The following is a 21,146-nucleotide window of genomic DNA, read 5'->3' as shown; positions in this document are numbered from 1 at the left end:
TACAGAGGTCCTGGATGGCAGGAAGCTTGGCCCCAGCAATGTAGTGGGCCGTACGCACTACCCTCTGTAGTGCCTTGTGGTCGGAGGCCGAGCAGTTGCCATAGCAGGCAGTGATGCAACCAGTCAGGATGCTCTCAATGTAGAACCTTTTGAGGATCTGAGGACCCATGCCAAATATTTTCAGTCTCCAGTATAAATATACTGCACATTTTACATTTATGAACACAATTATAAATCTGTGTGTGTCTGTGTGTCTCTGTGTGTGTGCGTTTGTGTGTATATATGTGTGTGTCTGTGTATATGGGTGTGTATTTTCATGTCTCTCTCCAGCACCATATCCAGTGTTGTCCGTGTCTCTACCCATTCCATCTCCAGCAGTCCCAGTGTTGTCCATGACTCTACCCAGGCTGCTGTGTAGTCTACTGGTGGGGTCTCCCTACCTACTGGTGGGGTCTCCCTACCTACTGGTGGGGTCTCCCTACCCATAAATGTGCTCATAATACAGGTCCCATTCTTTCTCCAGATGCAGGTTCATCTCCCATTCCATCTCCAGCAGTCCCAGTGTTGTCCATGTCTCTACCCAGGCTGCTGTGTAGTCTACTGGTGGGGTCTCCCTACCTGCTGGTGACCATCATACTGCTGGTGAAATGCTGCAGGAGCAGGACTCAAGGTGAGAACCTGAGTTTATACAGGATCACCTCATTCCCACAGAAACCTGTTGTAAAGTGAAAAATCTGAAATATACAATTCTGAGAATTCTGATGAAATGTTGTAAAGTGTTGATAACTGTATCTCTGATTGAACCATGTTGTAAAGTGTTGATAACTGTATCTCTGATTGAACCATGTTGTAAAGTGGTTGATAACTGTATCTCTGATTGAACCATGTTTAAAGTGTTGATAACTGTAGCTCTGATTGGAACATGTTGTAAAGTGTTGATAACTGTATCTCTGATTGAACCGTGTTGTAAAGTGTTGATAACTGTATCTCTGATTGAACCATGTTGTAAAGTGTTGATAACTGTATCTCTGATTGAACCATGATTAAAGTGTTGATAACTGTAGCTCTGATTGAACCATGTTTAAAGTGTTGATAACTGTATCTCTGATTGAACCATGTTGTAAAGTGTTGATAACTGTCTGTTTAGGGGAAACCAGATTACCCAGGAAGACACACCAAGACCAATTAGGTGAGTTTCTACCTTACATCACAACAGCTGCAGTGGCACAATATGGTATTCTGAACACAGTGTGTACTATATTATGTACCTCTTAGTAGAAGTAGAAAGTAGGATGGATTAACTACCACAATATGTAAGGGAACTGATATGAACTGATACGTGATAAGGTGTAAATAGCCATGGTATTGAAAAAGAGTAAATACCCTGCGTATTGGTGCGAAGTAAATATCCTGGGTATTGAAAAGGAGTAAATATCCTGGGTATTGAAAAGGAGTAAATAGCCTGGGTATTGAAAAGGAGTAAATAACCTGGGTATTGATGAGAAGTAAATAGCCCACATACCGATAAGAAGTAAATATTCAAGGTATTGATAAGGAGTAAATATCTCAGGTACTGATAAGAAGTAAATAGCCCTGGTATTGATAATGAGTAAAAAGTCCTGGTATTGATATGGAAAAGCTGCACATAAGGAGTAAATAGCCCTGGTTTTGATGAGGGAGAGCTGGACATAAGGAGTGAATAGCAATGGTATATATATGGAGTAAATAGCCCTGGTATTGATATGGAGTAAATAGCCCTAGTATTGGTATGGAGTAAATAGCCCTGGTATTGATATGGAGTAGATAGCCCTGGTATTGATATGGAGTAAATAGCCCTGGTATTGATATGGAGTAAATAGCCCTCGTATTGATATGGAGTAAATAGCCCTGGTATTGATATGGAGTAGATAGCCCTGGTATTGATATGGAGTAAATAGCCCTGGTATTGATAAGGAGTAATTAGAACTGGTATTGATGTGGGCGAGCTTGACATAAGGAGTAAATTGCCCTGGTATTGATGAGTAAATGGCCCTGGTATTGATATGGAAGAGCTGGACATAAGGAGTAAATACCCTGGTATTGATGAGGGAGAGCTGGAGATAAGGAGTAAATATCCCTGGTATTGATGAGGAGTAAAAAAACTGGTATTGATATTGGAGAGCTGGACATATCAGTAAATAGCCCTGGTATTGATATGGGAATGCTGGATATAAGGAGTAAATAACCCTGATATTGATATGGGAGAGCTGGATATAAGGAGTAAATAGCCCTGGTATTGATATGGGAGAGTTGGATATAAGGAGTAAATAGCCCTGGTATTGATATGGGAGAGCTGGATATAAGGAGTAAATAGCCCTGGTATTGATATGGGAGAGCTGGATATAAGGAGTAAATTGCCCTGGTATTGATATGGGAGAGCTGGACATAAGCACAAGCCCCATTGGAAGTAATTTGATATGATTCTAAGTAGCACAGTACTGACTAGTAAATCATCTGATATGATTTACATTTCTAAGTGGTTCTGTATTGGATTAGTAAATACATGGCCACACTGATGAACTACTTCTGTGTTGAACAGGTGATCATGTTGAAGAAGAGTGAGGCTGAGATCACCTGATCACCATAACAACCATCAGAATGGAACTCCTGTAATTCTAATATAGAACTGTGAGTCACAATGCTGTATGTTGTTACATTGTAGCTCCACCTGCTGGAACAATAGTGGCATTTGATCAAATGTGATCTATTAACTGATACATGTATTATTCTGATTGGAATGTGTTTTAATATAATGTGTGTTGTATTATTCATTCAGCAGCTTTAACAGCAGTCATATACTGGTCATATACTGTATAGCATTATGGTTGATACATTGTAAATGCCTTAACTTTTCATGTCTATACAGATCAACTGATAGGTGTGAGGTTCAGGCATTATTGTTACAGGTTCAGTATAATGTTATACCGTTACATGTTACAGAGTTAGAAAACATACAGGAGAGGAGAATTCAATTATTACAATTATTTTCTGTATTTTCCCATTTTGGTCTCATTATTATTTGATTTGATTTTTAACATGGAACTAATGTAGGCCTATTGTTTTATTTTGGTTGTTTTGTGCAAAACCATTATTTTTCTATTAATCATCCTGGTAAGATATTGTTTTTGTCTTTGTAGCATATAGAATTAAATAAATGATTTTCCTCAATCATGTAGCCAGTTTTTTAATCTGTTCTGAATGACATCACAACCACTCTGTTTTTAATTTCACTCACTTCCCTTTATGTTCCTCAAGGTTCCGTTTTAGGACCACTATTGTTTTCACTATATATTTTACCTCTTGGGGATGTCATTCGAAAACATAATGTTAACTTTCACTTCTATGCGGATGACACACAGCTGTACATTTCAATGAAACATGGTGAAGCCCCAAAATTGCCAGGAAGTGGCTGAAAACGTTCTACTTTTAATCTCGGACAAAACAGAGATGCTTGTTCTAGGTCCCAAGAAACAAAGAGATCTTCTGTTAAATCTGACAATTAATCTTGATGGTTGTAAAGTCGTCTCAAATAAAACTGTGAAGGACCTCGGCGTTACTCTGGACCCTGATCTCTCTTTTAACAAACATATCAAGACTGTTTCAAGGACAGCTTTTTTCCATCTACGTAACATTGCAAAAATCAGAAATTTTCTTTCCAAACATGATGCAGAAAAATGAATCCATGCTTTTGCTACTTCAAGGTTAGACTACTGCAATGCTTTACTTTCCGGCTACCCGGATAAAGCACTAAATAAACTTCAGTTAGTGCTAAATACGGCTGCTAGAATCCTGACTAGAACCAAGAAATTTGATCATATTACTCCAGTGCTAGCTTCCCTACACTGGCTTCCTGTTAAGGCAAGGGCTGATTTCAAGGTTTTACTGTTAACCTATAAAGCGTTACATGGGCTTACTCCTACCTATCTTTCCGAGTTGGTCCTGCCGTACATACCTACACGTACGCTACGGTCACAAGACGCAGGCCTCCTAATTGTCCCTAGAATTTCTAAGCAAACACTGGAGGCAGGGCTTTCTCCTATAGATCTCCATTTTTATGGAATGGTCTGCCTACCCATGTGAGAGACGCAGACTCGGTCTCAACCTTTAAGTCTTTACTGAAGACTCATCTCTTCAGTAGGTCATTTGATTGAGTGTAGTTCGCCAGGAGAGTGAAGGTGAACGGAAAGGCTCTGGAGCAACGAACCGCCCTTGCTGTCTCTGCCTGGCCGGTTTCCCTCTCTCCACTCGGATTCTCTGCCTCTAACCCTAATACAGGGGCTGAGTCACTGGCTTACTGGTGCTCTTTCATGCCGTCCCTAGGAGGGGTGCGTCACTTGAGTGGGTAGAGTTACTGAAGTGATCTTCCTGTCTGGGTTGGCACCCCCCATTGGTTTGTGCTGTGGTGGAGATCTTTGTGGGCTATACTCGGCCTTGTCTCAGGATTGTAAGTTGGTGGTTGAAGATATCCCTCTAGTGGTGCGGGGCTGTGCTTTGGCAAAGTGGGTGGGGTTATATCCTTCCTGTTTGGCCCTGTCCGGGGGTATCATCGGATGGGGCCACAGTGTCTCCTGACCCTCCTGTCTCAGCCTCCAGTATTTATGCTGCAGTAGTTTGTGTCGGAGGTCTAGGGTCAGTTGGTTATGTCTGGAGTACTTCTCCTGTTCTATCCGGTGTCCTGTGTGAATTTATGTATGCTCTCTCTAATTCTCTCCTTCTCTCTTTCTTTCTCTCTCTCGGAGGACCTGAGCCCTAGGACCATGCGTCAGGACTACTGGGCATGATGACTCCTTGCTGTCCCCATGCCACCTGGCCTTGCTGCTGTTCCAGTTTCAACTGTTCTGCCTGCGGCTATGGAACCCTGACCTGTCCACTGGACGTGCTACCTGTCCCAGACCTGCTGTTTTCAACTCTCTAGAGACCGCAGGAGCGGTAGAGATACTCCTCTAACGAGTCACAAACCCGGATCCCGGGATCCCCCCCATCAAAAAAGCTGACTAGCATAGCCTAGCCTAAAGCCACAGGGATATCATATAATAAAATGTTCATGAAATCACAAGTCCAAGACACCAAATGAAAGATACACATGTTGTGAATCCAGCCATCATTTCTGATTTTATAATGTTTTACAGGGAAGACACAATATGTATTTCTATTAGCTAACCACCATAGCAAAAGACACCATTTTCCAACATTTTTGTCCTGCATAGTAGCTATCACAATTTCGACCAAATAAAGATATAAATGTCACTAACCAAGAAACAACTTCATCAGATGACAGTCTGATAACATATTTATTGTATAGCATATGTTTTGTTAGAAAAATTTGCATATTTCAGGTATAAATCACAGTTCTACATTGCAGCTGCACTGAAATAGCGGAGCAGCCGAATAATTACAGAGACCACGCAAATATAAATACTCATCATAAAACATTCTGAAAAATAAGCGCTACAGCAATGAAAGACAAACATCTTGTGAATCCAGCAATATTTCAGATTTTTAAGTGTTTTACAGGAAAACACAATATAGCATTATATTAGCTACCACAATAGCAGAATCACAAGCCATTTACCAGCCTAAAGTTAGCGATCGTAACAAACCACAAAAGATATATAATTTTACTAACCTTATAAACTTCATCAGATGACAGTCCTGTAACATCATATTACACAATGCATATAGGTTTGTTCGAAAATGTGCATATTAGCGCAAAATGTGGTTATACAATGTGATTAGTACAAACTTCAGCAATCTGCCGGCCCATCTTGGAAGGCCCTAATCTAATAATAACTAATCATAAACTTGACTAAAAAATAAGTTGACACAAATGAAAGATAATTAGTTCTTAATGCAACCGCTTGTTAGATTTTTAAATTAACGTTACTACGACATACAGCGTGCGTTAAACTTCTTTGGGCTGCAATCCCTACACAGGTACACCTATGACAACATCCAGCTCAAGTGCAGGGCGTGAAATTCAAATCTTTTTTTTTAAATATTTAACTTTCCACACTTAACAAGTCCAATACAGCATATGAAAGGTACACATCTTGTGAATCAAGCCAACATGTCCGATTTTTAAAATGTTTTACAGAGAAGACAAAATATGTAAATCTATTAGCTAACCACGTTAGCAAAAGACACCACTTTCTAACACCATCATTTTTTACTCCATCACCAGGTATCACTAATTCGACCAAATAAAGATATATATAGCCACTAACCAAGAAACAACTTCATAAGATGACAGTCTGATAACATATTTATTGTATAGCATATGTTTTTTTGAAAAATGTGCATATTTCAGGTATAAATCATAAATTACATTTCAGCTACAATCAGAAATTGCACCGAAAGCAGCCATAACATTTACAGACACCAACGTCAAATACCTAATTACTCCTCATAAAACATTTCTGAGAAATACATACTGTGCAGCAATTGAAAAACAGGATTCTTGTGATTCCAGACAATATTTCCGATTTATTAAATGTTTTACAGCGAAAACAAAATAGCGCTATATTAGCATAGCCACACAATCCAGACACACTTGGGCGCGCACGACCAGTTGACATGCACGACAGATATATGAAATAACATTATAAATTGGGTCTTACTTTTGCTGATCTTTCATCAGAATGTTGATCACGGTGTCCTTGTCCAGATGAGTCGTTGTTTGATTCAGAATGGCAACTTTCCCCTTCATTTAGCATGGTACTGGTCGACTGGCATGGATCTGTCCAACGTAAAAAAAGTCAGAGAACGGAACACGGCAAAACTCCCGAAAAAATTCAAATAATCTGATTAAACTATATTGAAAAAACATACATTACGATGATATGGTCACATTTATCAAATACAAACCGAGCCGGAGATAGTTGTCGTCCGAAACGGCAGCAAACAAGAACGCAATCTCACTCCAAGTCGCGTGCTTCAGACTTCCGGAAGTGGTCGGTCACGTCAAAGAAATAGCTTTTATTCCACCTCAGACAAGATGAACACAAAATTCCTTCTTCACATCCTCTTGACACCCAGAGGAAGCGTATGAAGTGTACCTAGGGTCCTACGTATCATGACCATGTATAGGCATAACGTTAAGAGAGCATAGATTTCGACATTCTAACTTCCTGGTCAGGGAAAGTGCTGCCAAATGACTTCTGTTCCACTCAGAGAAAAAATTCAAACGTTTTAGAAAACTAGAGATTGTTTTCTATCCAATATTAATAATAATATGCATATTGTACGAGCAAGAATTGAGTACGAGGCCGTTTGAAATGGGCACCTTTTTTCTGGCAACTCAATACTTTCCCTTGCAGCCATAACAGGTTTAACTTCTTATGGCTGCAAGCCCGACGCCGTACACCTATGACAACATCCAGCTCAAGTGCAGGGCGCGAAATTAAAAATCTTGTTTTTTTAAATATTTTACTTTTCACACATTAACCTTTCACGGCTACTAAACCCGGATCCGGGAGCACCCCCCCCCCCCCCCACTGACTAGCATAGCTAGCATAGCGTCACAAGTAAATACAAGCATCTAAATATCATTAAATCACAAGTCCAAGACACCAGATGAAAGATACAGATCCTGTGAATCCAGCCATCATTTCTGATTTTTAAAATGTGTTTACAGGGAAGACACAATATGTAAATCTATTAGCTAACCACTGATAGCAAAAGACACAACTTTTTTTCTCCACCATTTTTTTCCTGCATCAGTAGCTATCACTAATTCGACTAAATAAAGATATATATAGCCACTAACCAAGAAACAACTTCATAAGATGACAGTCTGATAACATATTTATGGTATAGGATAGTTTTTTTTAGAAAATGTGCATTTTTCAGGTATAAATCACAGTTTACCATTGCAGCTGCAATCTGAAATAGCGTTGGAAGCAGCCGGAATAATTACAGAGGACCGCGGCAAATTATAATTACTCATCATAAAACACTTCTGAAAAATACACAGCCTACAGCAATCGAAAGACACAGATCTTGTGAATCCAGACAATATTTCAGATTTTCTAAGTGTTTTACAGCGAAAACACAATATAGCATTATATGAGCGTACCACAATAGCCAGAATCACAACCGCATTTACCAGCTCTAAATGTTAGCGATCGTAACAACCCAACAAAAGATATATAATTTTACTAACCTTGATATACTTCATCAGATGACAGTCCTGTAACATCATATTACACAATGCATATAGCTTTTGTTCGAAAATGTGCATATTAGCAGCATAAATTGTGGTTATACTATGTAATCAGTACAAACATTGCATGCATTCTGGCCGGCTCCATCTTGGATTAGCGCCTATTCTAATAAAAATACTATTCATAAACTTGACTAAAAAATATAAGTTGGACAACAATCGAAAGATAAATTAGTTCTTAATGCAATCGCTATGTTAGATTTTTAAAATTAACGTTACTAGACATATAGTGTGCGTTGCAGCCAGACCAGTGCCTGCAAAAACGGCGAGCAAACACTATTACATTTTTCCACATAAATACGGAATAACATCATAAATAGTTCCTACTTTTGGACGAGCTTCCATCAGTATCTTGGGCAATGTGTCCTTTCTTCAAAAGAATAGTTGCTTTGTTGTAAAATGTCCTCTTCACCTTTGGAATTAGCTGCTATGTCGCACACACATGTCCAAATCCTCAAACGAAATACTAAGGAAATTCAGAAAAATAGCAATATACTCGCATAAACTGATATAAATCGGTTTCAAATAACCTTGTTATGATGTTTCTAACACCTATATTTAATTAAATTACAGACGGATACATCTCTGGTCGATAACTGAGCGTTCCAAAATTTCATCCTGAGTTCTTGCTTTGCGCCATGACGAAGGAGGAAAAGAAATGTACTCTCGTTCCTTCTGGCTTTATAAACTCGGACAGCTACGCAGAGAGCCCATTCCACTTCTCATTGGTTACTGACATCCAGGGGAAGGCGGGTGCAGTTCATTTCCAGCCATAGGATATACACAGACTTTAAAACTGAACCCAGATCAGAGCATAATTCTCAGACCTTCGCAAGTCATGTCAGGATTTTTGCTGTAGAAGGAGTTCTGTTCCACCCACAGACATAATTCAAACGGTTTTAGAAACTAGAGAGTGTTTTCTATCCAATAGTAGTAATAATATGCATATTGTACGAGCAAGAATTGAGCACTAGGCAGTTTAATTTGGAGACCAATTTTCGCTAAGTCGAAACAGCACCCCCTATAGTGACAAGAAGTTTAATGACTATACTCTGATTGGACCCCAACGATTTAATAGTGTCTAGCTCCAATTGCGTAATATTCCCCTTAGTGACTGGCCCAGGTCGGAACCTCCTAAATGCATCCAGGTCCTTCCTAATCAATGTTTGAATGGGGGGAGATACAGATTGTACTCTAGGTTCCCAAACCGAGGGATCTGTAAAAGGCACAAAAAGAATATCAGTTTCATAATTAAAATGATCCAACAATTTTAACCTCCTATGGAATAGGTGTAGGTCCCTGCGAAGCTCCATCCTGTCCAGTATTCCCGGAGTGGGGATAAAAGACAATCCCCGTTCCAATACCTTTCTTTCCATCTTAGAGAGCCTGTATGAGTGTGAGAGATTAGTGATAATTGAATGTGGAGCTGTATCAAGGCACTGTTCTCCCCTTACATGTTTAAATTATCCAGCCAAGAGTTTAAGATCATATTTCCTGTTTCAGATGTCCAATGTACTGGGTCACGTGGCAGTGTGTGGAACSTAAGTTTGCTAATCTCAGGTAAATAGTTGCATTGCTCTAGGATTTTTTGGTTAAGTTGATCCAAGAGTAACTGTTGCTGTTTTTCTAGTCTGTCTGAATAGTTAATGATGGGCACGTAGAGTATGGCATTGGGAAATTTACTTTCCGCCATTTTCAACAGTTGTTGTAGTTGCTTCCAGGAGGTCAACGCCAGCTGTTTCAAAAGGCAGTTGTTTAAACCCCCCGATAGGACCACCTTCTCCACTGTTGGGTGTTGTTCTAATTTTTCTACTACCCCTTTTAAATGGTGGAATGTAGCACCAGGGAAGCTATCTGCCTGCACTCTAAGGTCAGTAAATCTAGGTATCCGTGAAATATTAGAGTCTCCAATTATAACAATTGGTTTTCTAATTGTAAGTTCCCAATCTCAAATTTTCCTGGTAGAATTTGGGTGCCTAACTGGTTCAAGGCAGGTGGATATAGGCTTCCTGACAGGTAGATTAATCACTAGAAGAAGAAACCCCCGGGTGCCCCTCAGTTGAGACAAATCCCACTGTTTTACTCTGACCTGGATCAAGAGGAGGAGGTTGGGACAAATCCCACTGTTTTACTCTGACCTGGATCAAGAGGAGGAGGTNCTGGGACAAATCCCACTGTTTTACTCTGACCTGGATCAAGAGGAGGAGGCTGGGACAAATCCCACTGTTTTACTCTGACCTGGATCAAGAGGAGGCGGCCCCGAAGAGAATAGCAGCGGGAGGACCGGAGCGGCAGCAACGTGGGACTCCCCGGGGGGCTCAGACAAGGACGTATTCAAGGAAGATTCAGTTTTGTCGTCACTTATCATCATATGTTCATCCCACTCTCGAGTCCCAAGGGCAGCCCCACACGGGTCCCGCTCCCCTCCAACTCCGGGGACCTCCTGGCCAGAGTCAGATAAAGAAGAAATAGTATTACTACATTGTAGGATAACATTATTGTATAAAAACCTCTTAGGACTGTGAACAAGAGCAGAGCTCACCTGTGTTTGCTTCCAGATATCAACCCCCCCTGGCGCTAACTCTGTGGTCAATGGATCTCCAGCAAGTACTTGGGGTCTAGAGAAATGTGTTTCAGCCGTGACTAAACTAGTTTTCCCCTGCTCCAGCTCTAGAGCTGGTAGACTGGGAGAACTCCTAGATAATAGACCTGGCCTGTATTTTAATAGACCTGTCCTGTATTATACTAGACCTGTCCTGTATTATACTAGACCTGGCCTGTATACCTGCCCTGTACAATAATATACCTGACCTGTAGACATGGCCTGTATTATAATAGACTTGGCCTGTAATATGATAGACCTGGCCTGTATTAAAATAGACCTGGCCTGTATTATAATAGTCCTGGCATGTATAAAAATAGACCAGGCCTGTATTATACTAGACCTGGCCTGTACACCTTGCCTGTATAAAAATAGACCTGGCCTGTATTATAATACACCTGGCCTGTATTATACTAGACCTGGCCTGTATTATAATAGACATGGTCTGTATTATAATAGACCTGACCTGTATTATACTAGACCTGGCCTGTAGAACTGGCATGTATTATAATAGTCCTGGCCTGCATAATAATAGACCTAACCTGTATAAACTGTAGACTGGGCCTGTATTTTAATAGACCTGACCTGTATTATAAGGACTACCTGGCCTGGTATTACTAATAGACCCTGGTCCTGTATTAAAATAGACTGGCCAGTAAGTTATAATAGACCGCGGTCCTGTATTATAATATCGACCGGGCCTGTATTAAATAAAAGCCCTGCCTGTATTCATAATAGACGCTGGCCCTGTTATACTAGACGCCTGGCCTGTAGACCTGACCTGTATTTAGTAGACTGACCTGTATTTGGTAATAGACCGGGCCTGTATTATAATAGACCCTGGCATGTTTATAATAGACCCTGGCCTGTATTATACTGGACCTGGCCTGTGACCTGGCCTGTATTATAAGTAGACCTGAACCTGTATTGTAATAGACCGGGCCTGTATTATAATAGACCTGGCATGTAGACTGACCTGTATTATAATAAGACCTGGTCTGTATTAAATAGACCTTGACCTGTATTATAATAGACCTGGCTGTATTATAATAGACCTAGCCTGTAGACCTGACACCGGTATTTTAATAGACTGGCCTGTATTAAAGTAGCAATGGCCTATATTATAATAGACATGGTCCTGTAATATAATAGACCTTGGTCCTGTATTTATAATAGACCTGGCCTGTATTGATACAGGGCGCTGGGCCTGTATTATAATAGACCTGGCCTGTTAGACCTGAACCTGTATATCATAGACCCTGGCGCTGTAATTATAATAGACCTGGCCTGTATTATACTCGACTGGCTGTAAATTTAATACATGAGAATGGTCCTGTATATAATAGACCTGACCTGTATTAATTTATACTTGGCCTTGTAGCTATGGCTATTTCTATTTGTAAATAGTCCTGGCCTGCATAAATAATAGAACCTAACTGTAACCTGGCCTGTATTTATATAGACCTGACCTGTATTATAGGATACCTGCCTGTATTATAATAGACCTGGTTCTGTGTTTATAATATACCTGGCCTGTTATAATTTGAGCTACTTTGTGCCTGTATCTATAATGACCTGGCTGTCATTAATACTAGACCTGGTCTGTATTATAATAGACATGGTTCCCTGTATATATAATATAACCTGGCCTGTTAATTCAAATAGACCTGCTCTATATTATAATGATGTATTTGAACCTGGCCTGTAATTATAATAGACCTGGCCTGTATTATAATAGACGAGTTAACCTGGTCTGTATTATTAATAGACCTGGGGCCTGGATTTTATAATAACCTGGCCTGTATTTTATATAGACCATGGCCTGTTGAATTGAAATATATTATAATAGACCTGGCCTGTATTCTATACTTGACCTGGGCCTGTATTATAACTAAGACTGGCCTGTAGACCTGACAGGTATTATAGTATAACCCTGGCCTGTATAAATAATCGACCTGTTTCTGTATTATAATAGACCTGGTCTGTAATTTAAAATAGACTGGCAGTATTATAATAGACCCGGTCTGCTGTATTAATAATAGACCGGTGCCTGTATTATAAAGCCCTGGCATGGTATTATAAAGACCTGGCCTGTATATTAACTAGAACCTGGTTCCACTGTAGACTGCCTGTTTATTATAGTAGACCGACCTGAATGTAGTAATTAGAACCGGGTCTGTATTATAATAGACCTGGCATGTATTTAATAGACCTGGCCTGTATTATACTGGACCTGGCCTGTAGACCGGCTGTATTATGTAAACCCTGGACCTGTATTGGGTAATAGACCGGGCCTGTTTTATAATAGACCTGGCATGTAGACCTGACCTGTATTATAATAGACCTGGTTGTATTAAAAGTAGACCTGACCTTGTATTATTAATAGACCTGGCCTGTAATATAATAGACTAGCCTGTAAGACCTGACCGGTATTTAAATAGACCTGGCCCTGTTAAAGTAGACATGGCCTATATTTATAATAGACAATGGTCTGTTAATATAAATAGACACTGGTTGTATTTAATAATAGACCTGGCCTGTTTATAAACAGGCCTGGCCTGTATATAATAGACCTGGCCTGTAGACCTGACCTGTATTAATTAATAGACCCTGGCCTGTAATTATATAGACCTGGCCTGTATTATACTTGACCTGGCCCTGTATTATAATAGACATGGTCCTGTATTATAATAGACTGACCTGTATTAGTAGGATACCTGGGCCTGTATTGATAATAGACCTGGTCTGTGTTATAATAGACCTGGCCTGTATAATAATATACTGATCTGTAATTATAAAATACCTAGTTTGTTTAAAATAGACCTGGTCCGGTCTTTATTAATACAGACCGTGGTCTAGTAAATATACAGGCAGGGTATATTAATAATACAGGGCCCAGGAAAGCAGGCCAGCGTCTAAGTATATACAGGCAAGGTAAATATTGTAAATACAGACCAGGTCTATTGTAATACAGGTCATGTCCTTTTTATTATACAGGCACAGGTCTTAAAATGATACTGGAAAGGTCTATTATTAATAACAGGTCAGTTCTACAGGTCAGGTCTATTATTTCTCAGACCACAGGTCTATTATATTCAGGCCAGGTCTTTATAATACAAGCCAGGTCTACTGTAATACAGACCAAGGTCTATCTACAATACAGACCGGGTTCTATTATAATAGCAGGCCAGGTCTATTAAATACAGAGCCAGGTGTATTGAAATACAGGCCAGGTCTATATATAAAACAGACCAGGTAATATTCAATACAGGCCAGGTCTATTATAATAGAGGCTGGGTCTACAAGGTCATGTATATATTATACATCCAGGTATATTATAATAAAGGCAGGTCTATTTGTAATACGACCAAGGTAAAATTAATAATACAGGTGCATGTCTATTATAATACCAGCCAGGTCTATTATAATACAGGCCAAGCTTTTATGATACTGGAGAAGGTCTATTAATAATAAGGCCAGGTATATTTTAAATACAGGGCCAGGTCTATTATAATACAGGTCAGGTCTAGCCATGGACAGGTCTTTATAATACAGGCCAGGTCTCGTAATAATACAGACCATGTTTTATTATATACAGGTGGTTTATTATTATACAGCCAGGTCTATTAATAATACAGACCAGTCACAGGCAGGTCTAGATAATACACGCCAGGTCTATAATAATACAGGCCATGTCTATTACAATATCCAGCCAGTCTACTATATATACAGAGCCAGGTTAATTATTTAGCAGGCCAGGTCATTATAATACGGCACAGGTTTACAGGTCAGGTCTAGTATAAATAACAGGCCAGCTATTATAAATACAGTCATGTCATATAATACAGGCAGGTCCTTTTATAATATAGGCCAGGTCTATTATAATACAGGCTAAGGTCCTACAGACCGGTCTAGTATAATACAGGCCAGGTCTATTGTAATACAGACCTATGTCTATTGTAAAACAGACCAGCGTAATATTAATAATACAGGTCATGTCTATACTAAACAGGCCATTGTCTATTTATGATAACTGGAAAGGTCTGTTTATAATCAGGCCAGGTATATTTAATACAGCCTAAGTCTACAGGCCAGGTCCTATTATAATACTCGCAGGTCTATTATCAATACAGGTAGATCTACAGCCAGTCTAGTATATATAAAGGCCTGTATATTATAATACAGACCAGGTCTATTATATAGCAGGTCATGTCTATTATAATACAGGCCAGGTCTAATTAAATACAGGCAGGTCTTTTTATGAAACTGAAAGGTCTATTATAATCAGGCCAGGTATATTTTAATACAGGCCAGGTACTAATTAATACATACAGGTCAGGTTAACAGGCCAGGTCTATTATAATACAGGCCAGGTCTTTATAATACCAGACCATGTCTTTTTATAATACAGGTCATGTCTATAATATACAGCAGTCTACTATAATTACAGGTCCGGTCTACTATAGACCAGGTCTGCTATAATACAGCACCGGGTCTATTATAATACAGGCCAGGGTTTTGTAAATACAGGACCGGTTATATATAATAGGGTCTATATACTGGCAGGGTTCTATTTATATACAGACCAGCGTCTATATAATAGCATATCCATATAAGCAGGTCCAGTGTCTATTATAATACAGGCGCAGGTAAGGTACCTATTATGATCATGGCAAGGCTATTATAATACATCCGTCAAGCCAGGAATATTCTATATATACAGTGCCAGGTCTATTATAATACAGCTCATCTGCAGTTCTATTATAATAACAGCACTAATACAGGTCAGTGATAATACAGGCAGGTGCTATATATCATGGAAGGTTACAGGCCTCTAGTTATAAGCCTGTTCTATTATACCCAGGACTAATTATAATATACAGGCCAGGCTCTATTACAGGCCAGGTCTAAGTATAGTATACCAGGCCAAGGTCTATTATAATACAGGCCATGTCTATATAATACAGGTCAGGTACTATTATAATTCGACAGGCAGGTATACAGGCCAGGTCTAGTATATAATGGACAGGCTGCTAGTACTAATACAGGACAGGTCTAATTAATAATACAGGCCAGGTCTATTTATTATATGGGAAGGTCTATTATAAACGGCCAGGTCCTATTATAATACAGACCAGGTATATTAATAATAACAGCTATGTCTATTATAATAAGGCAGGTCTATTTATAATACAGGTCAGGTCTACAGGCCAGTTCTATTATAATACAGACCAGGTCTATTATAATACAGGTCAGGTATACAGGGTCGGTCTATTATTATACAGGCCAAGGTCTATTATAATACAGACCTAAGGTCTACAAGGCCAGGTCTAGTATAATACACGCAAGTCCTATTATAATACAGGCCATGGTCCTATTATAATATAGACCAGTCCTAGAGGCCAGGTCTAGTATAATACAGGCCATGTCTATTAATAATCCAGACCAGGTCTATTATAATACAAGAGGCCAGGTCTATTATAATACGGGCTAGGTCCATTATAATACAGGTCCAGGTCTACAGGCCAGGTTCCTAGTATAATACAGGCCAGGCGCTATTATAATACGAGGTCAGGTCTACAGGCCAGGTCTAGTATAATACAGGCCAGGTCTAGTATAATACAGGCCAGGTCTATTATAATACAATACGCAGGTCTATTATATATCAGTCAGATCTACAGGCCAGGTCTCTAGTATAATAGCAGGCCTGTATATTATAAACAGACAGGTCTATTATCTAACGTCATGTCTATTATAATACAGGCCGGTCCTATTTAATACAGGCCAGGTCTTTTATGAAACTTGGAAAGGTCTATTATAATACAGGCCAGGTATATTTTATACAGCAGGTCTCCTTAATAATACAGGTCAGGTCCTAACAGGCTCAGGTCTAATTATAATACAGGCCAAGGTCGTTATAATACAGACATGTCTTTTATAATACAGGTGAGGTCTATATTATTCAGGCCAGGTCTATTATAATACAGACCAGGTCTACAGGCCAGGTCTAGTATAAATACAACGCAGGTCTTATAATAATACAGGACCATGTCTATTTAACATACCAGCCAGGTCTATTATAATAGCAGGCCAGGTCCTTTATAATATAGGCCAGGTTCTATTTATAATAGCAGGCTAGGTCTACAGACCGAGGTCTAGTAAATACAAGGCCAGGTCCCTATTGGTAATACAGACTTATGGTCTATTGTTTAAAACAGACCAGGTATATTATAATACAGGTCATGTCTATAATCAATACAGGCCATGTCTATTAATGATACTGGAAAGGTCTATTATAATACAGGCGAGGTAATATTTTAAATCAGCCTAAGTCTACAGGCAGGTCTAGTATAATCAGACCAAGGTCTGTTGTAATACAGACCAGGTTATTGTAAAGACAGACGACATTATCATAGCAGGTCATGTCTATTATGAATACAGGCCATGTCTATTATAATACAGGCCAGGCTACCTGTAATACACCAGGTCTCTTATAATACAGACCGGGGTCTAATTATATAACACAGGCGCAGGTATTTTAATACAGACCAGGTATATTATAATACAGGCGGGTCTATTAAATAGTACAGACCAAGGTAATATTTTAATAAGGCCAATGTCTATTATGATATTGGAAAGGTTTATTATACATACAGGCACAAGGTATATTTTTAATACAGGCAGGTGTATTATAATAGAGGTCAGGTCTACAGGCCAGTTCTATTATAAATGACAGACGCAGGTCTATTATAATACGGTGCAGGTCTCAGGTCAGGTCTATTATTATAGCAGGCCAGGTCTATTATAATCCAGACCAGGTCTAACAGGCCAGGTCCTAACTATAATACAGGCCATGTCTATGTTATAATACAGGTCAGGTGCTATTATAATATAGACCAGGTTTTCTACAGGCAGGTCTAGTAATAATACAGCCATGTCTATTATAATACAGACCAGGTCTATTATAATACAGGCGCAGGTCCCTATTATTATAGCTGGGAAGGCTCTATTATAATACAAGGCTGGGTCTATTATAATACGGGCTAGGTCATTATAATACATGTCCAGGTCCCTACAGTGCCAGGTCTAGTTAATACCAGGCCAGGCCTATTATAATACAGGTCAGTCTCAGGCCAGGTCTGTATTATATCGGCCAGGTCTAGTATAATAAGGCAGGTTATTATAATACGTACCCAGGTTATTATAATACAGGTTCAGATCTACGAGGCCAGGTCCTAGTTATAATCAGGCCATGTATATTATAATACAGACCAGGACTATTATAATACAGGGTAATGTCTATTATAACAGACCAGTGTCTATTATAATAAAGGCCCAGGGTCTTTTATTATACTGGAACGGTCTATTATAATACAGGCCAGGTAATATATTTTAATAAGGCACAGGTTATTATAATTACAAGGTCAGGTCCTAGCAGGACAGGTTCTATTATAATAGAGGCCAGGTCTGTTATAATACAGACGCCATGTCTTTTTTTAATTACAGGTCAGGTCTATTATTATCAGGCCAGGTCTATTATAAAACAGACCAGGTCTACAGGCAGGTCTAGTATAATACACTGCCAGGTCTATAATAATACAGGCCATGTCTATTACAATAACAGGCCAGGTCTATTTATAAATACAGGCCAGGTCTTTATAATATAGGCCAGGTCTATTATTACAGGGCTAGGGTCTATCGCAGAACCAGGTTAGTATAATACAGGCAGGTCTATTTGTAAAACAGACTATGTCTATTGTAAAACAGCCAGGTATATTATAATAACAGGTCATGTCTTTAATAATAGCAGGCCATGTCTATTATAATACAGGCCATGTCTAATAATAATTAACCGGCCATCGTCTATTATGATACTAGGAAAGGTCCTATTATAATAACAGGCCCAGGTAATATTTTAATACAGCCTATAGTCTAGCAGGCCAGGTGCTAGTATAATACAGACCAGGTCTGTTGTAATACCAGACCAGGTATATTATAATACAGGTCATGTCTATTATCATACAGGCCCTGTCTATTAATACAGGCAGGTCTACTGTAATACAGACCAGGTGCTCTATAATACAGACCGGGTCCTATTTACACAGGCCAGGGTAATATCTTAATAGCAACCAGGTTTTATAATTACAGGCAGGTTCTAATTATACGTACAGACGCAGGTATATTATAATACAGGGCCATGTCTATTATGATATTGGAAAGGTCCTATTATAATACAGGCCAGGGTATATTTTAATACAGGCCAGGTCTATTTAATACAGGTTCAGGTCTACAGGCCAGGTTCTCTTATAATCCAGACCAGGTCTACTTATATATCAGGTCAGGTCTACAGGTCAGGTCTATTATTAATACAGGCCCAGGTTCCTATTATAATACAGCCCAGGGTCTACAGGCCAGGTCTAGTATATACACGCCAAGGTCTATTATAATACAGGCAGGTCTAATTGTAATCAGACTCTGTCTATTGTAAACGACCAAGGTATATTATATACAGGTCATGTCTATATAATACGGCCATGTCCTATTATGATACTGGAGAAGGTCTATTATAATGACAGGCCAGGTCTATTTTAATACAGCCTAAGTCTAAGGCCAGGTCTAGTATAGAATACAGACCAGGTTGTTGTATACAGACAAGGTCCTATTTGTAAAACAGACCAGGTTTTATTTATAATACAGGTCATGTCTATTATAATACAGGCCATTTATTATAATACAGGCCAGGTCTACTGGGGTAATACAGACCCAGGTCTTTTATAATACAGACCGGGTCTATTATAAACAGGCCAGGTATATTATAATACAGATCTCTCTCAAAGCGGTGATGTTGTTGCAGCAGTGGCGAAACAAAGAGAGAGATGCGGTATTAAGAGAGGAAAGGAATAAAAAAAGCGTAGGCCGGATGATTCTATAGTATTATAGACCGGTCTGTAATTTAATAATTATAAACCCGTGACGCCTGCGTCGTGGTATTTATTAACGAAAGACCCGTAGAGTCCCTGGGTCACTGTTTATTTATAAAAGACGATTGGATCGATCATGGCCGGTATATTCTATTTAATAGAACAGTCAAGTGAACTGCTGGTTCCTGATTAATTATACGCTTAGTAGTCCTGTTTAGTCCTTACAATAGAGCCCTGTATTTTAGTCTTGATAGATTTCAGCTAGAACCGTGTGGCGCTATTTGAAGTTACATGAATTAACCTTGGATATACCTTGTAGATCTCTCAGCTCAGAGCTATGGACCTAGTTCGTTCTAGGTGCTTTACACGCATCATGTTACATAGGTCTTAGTGAACACTGTTAGTCCATCGTATTTAGAATAAATCACTGTAGGCCTCGCTTATTGTCCAGCTTATATCGAGTAATAGCATCAAGTATGGTCATGTAAATTATAATAGGACCATGCACCTGCTATGGCACTATGATATTAATATAAATAGACCTTCCTTCGGTCTGTTTATGCTCAATTAGACTAGTCTGATATTATACAAAATTAACGAGCCTGGCCTGTAATATACAAATATAGGGAGCTTCGTGCTAGTGTATTATTACTAGAACCCATGACTGCCTGGTAGACTTTAATCACATGGTCTATTGATAATCTCATGGATCCTAGATAATTCTTAGACCTGAGACCTGATATAGACATAGTAGCGTGACTTGACTTCTAGTACGAATAGCCATAGACCTGTAGTGCTCTTAGTATAGATCCTATGGATCAGGTATGACTTTAGGTGACATAGGATGTACATGGCTTACTGTATGACCTATGTTATAAGTTAATACCATCAGACTGCGCCTGGCTCTTAGTACCTGGTCATAGAATATTACCTAGGATCCAGTGTAGTGTCGTACTGATGCCAGATGTCTATAATATAGTTATTCTCGCTGATTCCTTTTGTTTATGACCTTGTACTTCTTGTATTTTATATAGCCTGTCTGTAATTATATCAATAGAACTGGCCTTAGACCTGACCTGTATTATAATAGACATGGCCTGTTTATATACCTGGCCTGTATTATAATAGACCTTTTTTTTTTTTTTTTTCCTTCCCCCCCCCTTTTTTCCCCCCCAAGAATATCAATAATAGACGATGGCATGTATTATAATATCGCTGGTTCTGGTACTATATATGACGCTGCCTGTATTATAATATTCCTGGTCTGTATTATAATCATAACCTGGCCTGTGTTTAATAGGACGGTCTGTAGTTATAAGAGCTGGTGTATTACAGTGACCTGGCCTGTAATTATAATAGACAT

General features: G+C 39.2%; 1 long non-coding RNA gene across 1 annotated transcript; it reads left to right on the top strand.

Annotated features, from left to right (window-relative positions):
- The first annotated feature begins 562 nt into the window (after positions 1 to 562).
- Positions 563 to 3,207, top strand: LOC112077796 (uncharacterized). The gene is made up of 2 exons (XR_002895501.2): positions 563 to 670; positions 2,579 to 3,207. It is a non-coding gene; the product is annotated as an uncharacterized lncRNA (long non-coding RNA).
- Positions 3,208 to 21,146: the final 17,939 nt, after the last annotated feature.

The sequence above is a fragment of the Salvelinus sp. IW2-2015 genome, unplaced genomic scaffold (genome assembly GCF_002910315.2).
Source record: "Salvelinus sp. IW2-2015 unplaced genomic scaffold, ASM291031v2 Un_scaffold4918, whole genome shotgun sequence".
Taxonomy (NCBI): domain Eukaryota; kingdom Metazoa; phylum Chordata; class Actinopteri; order Salmoniformes; family Salmonidae; genus Salvelinus; species Salvelinus sp. IW2-2015.
This window is presented reverse-complemented; position numbering and strand designations above follow the sequence as displayed.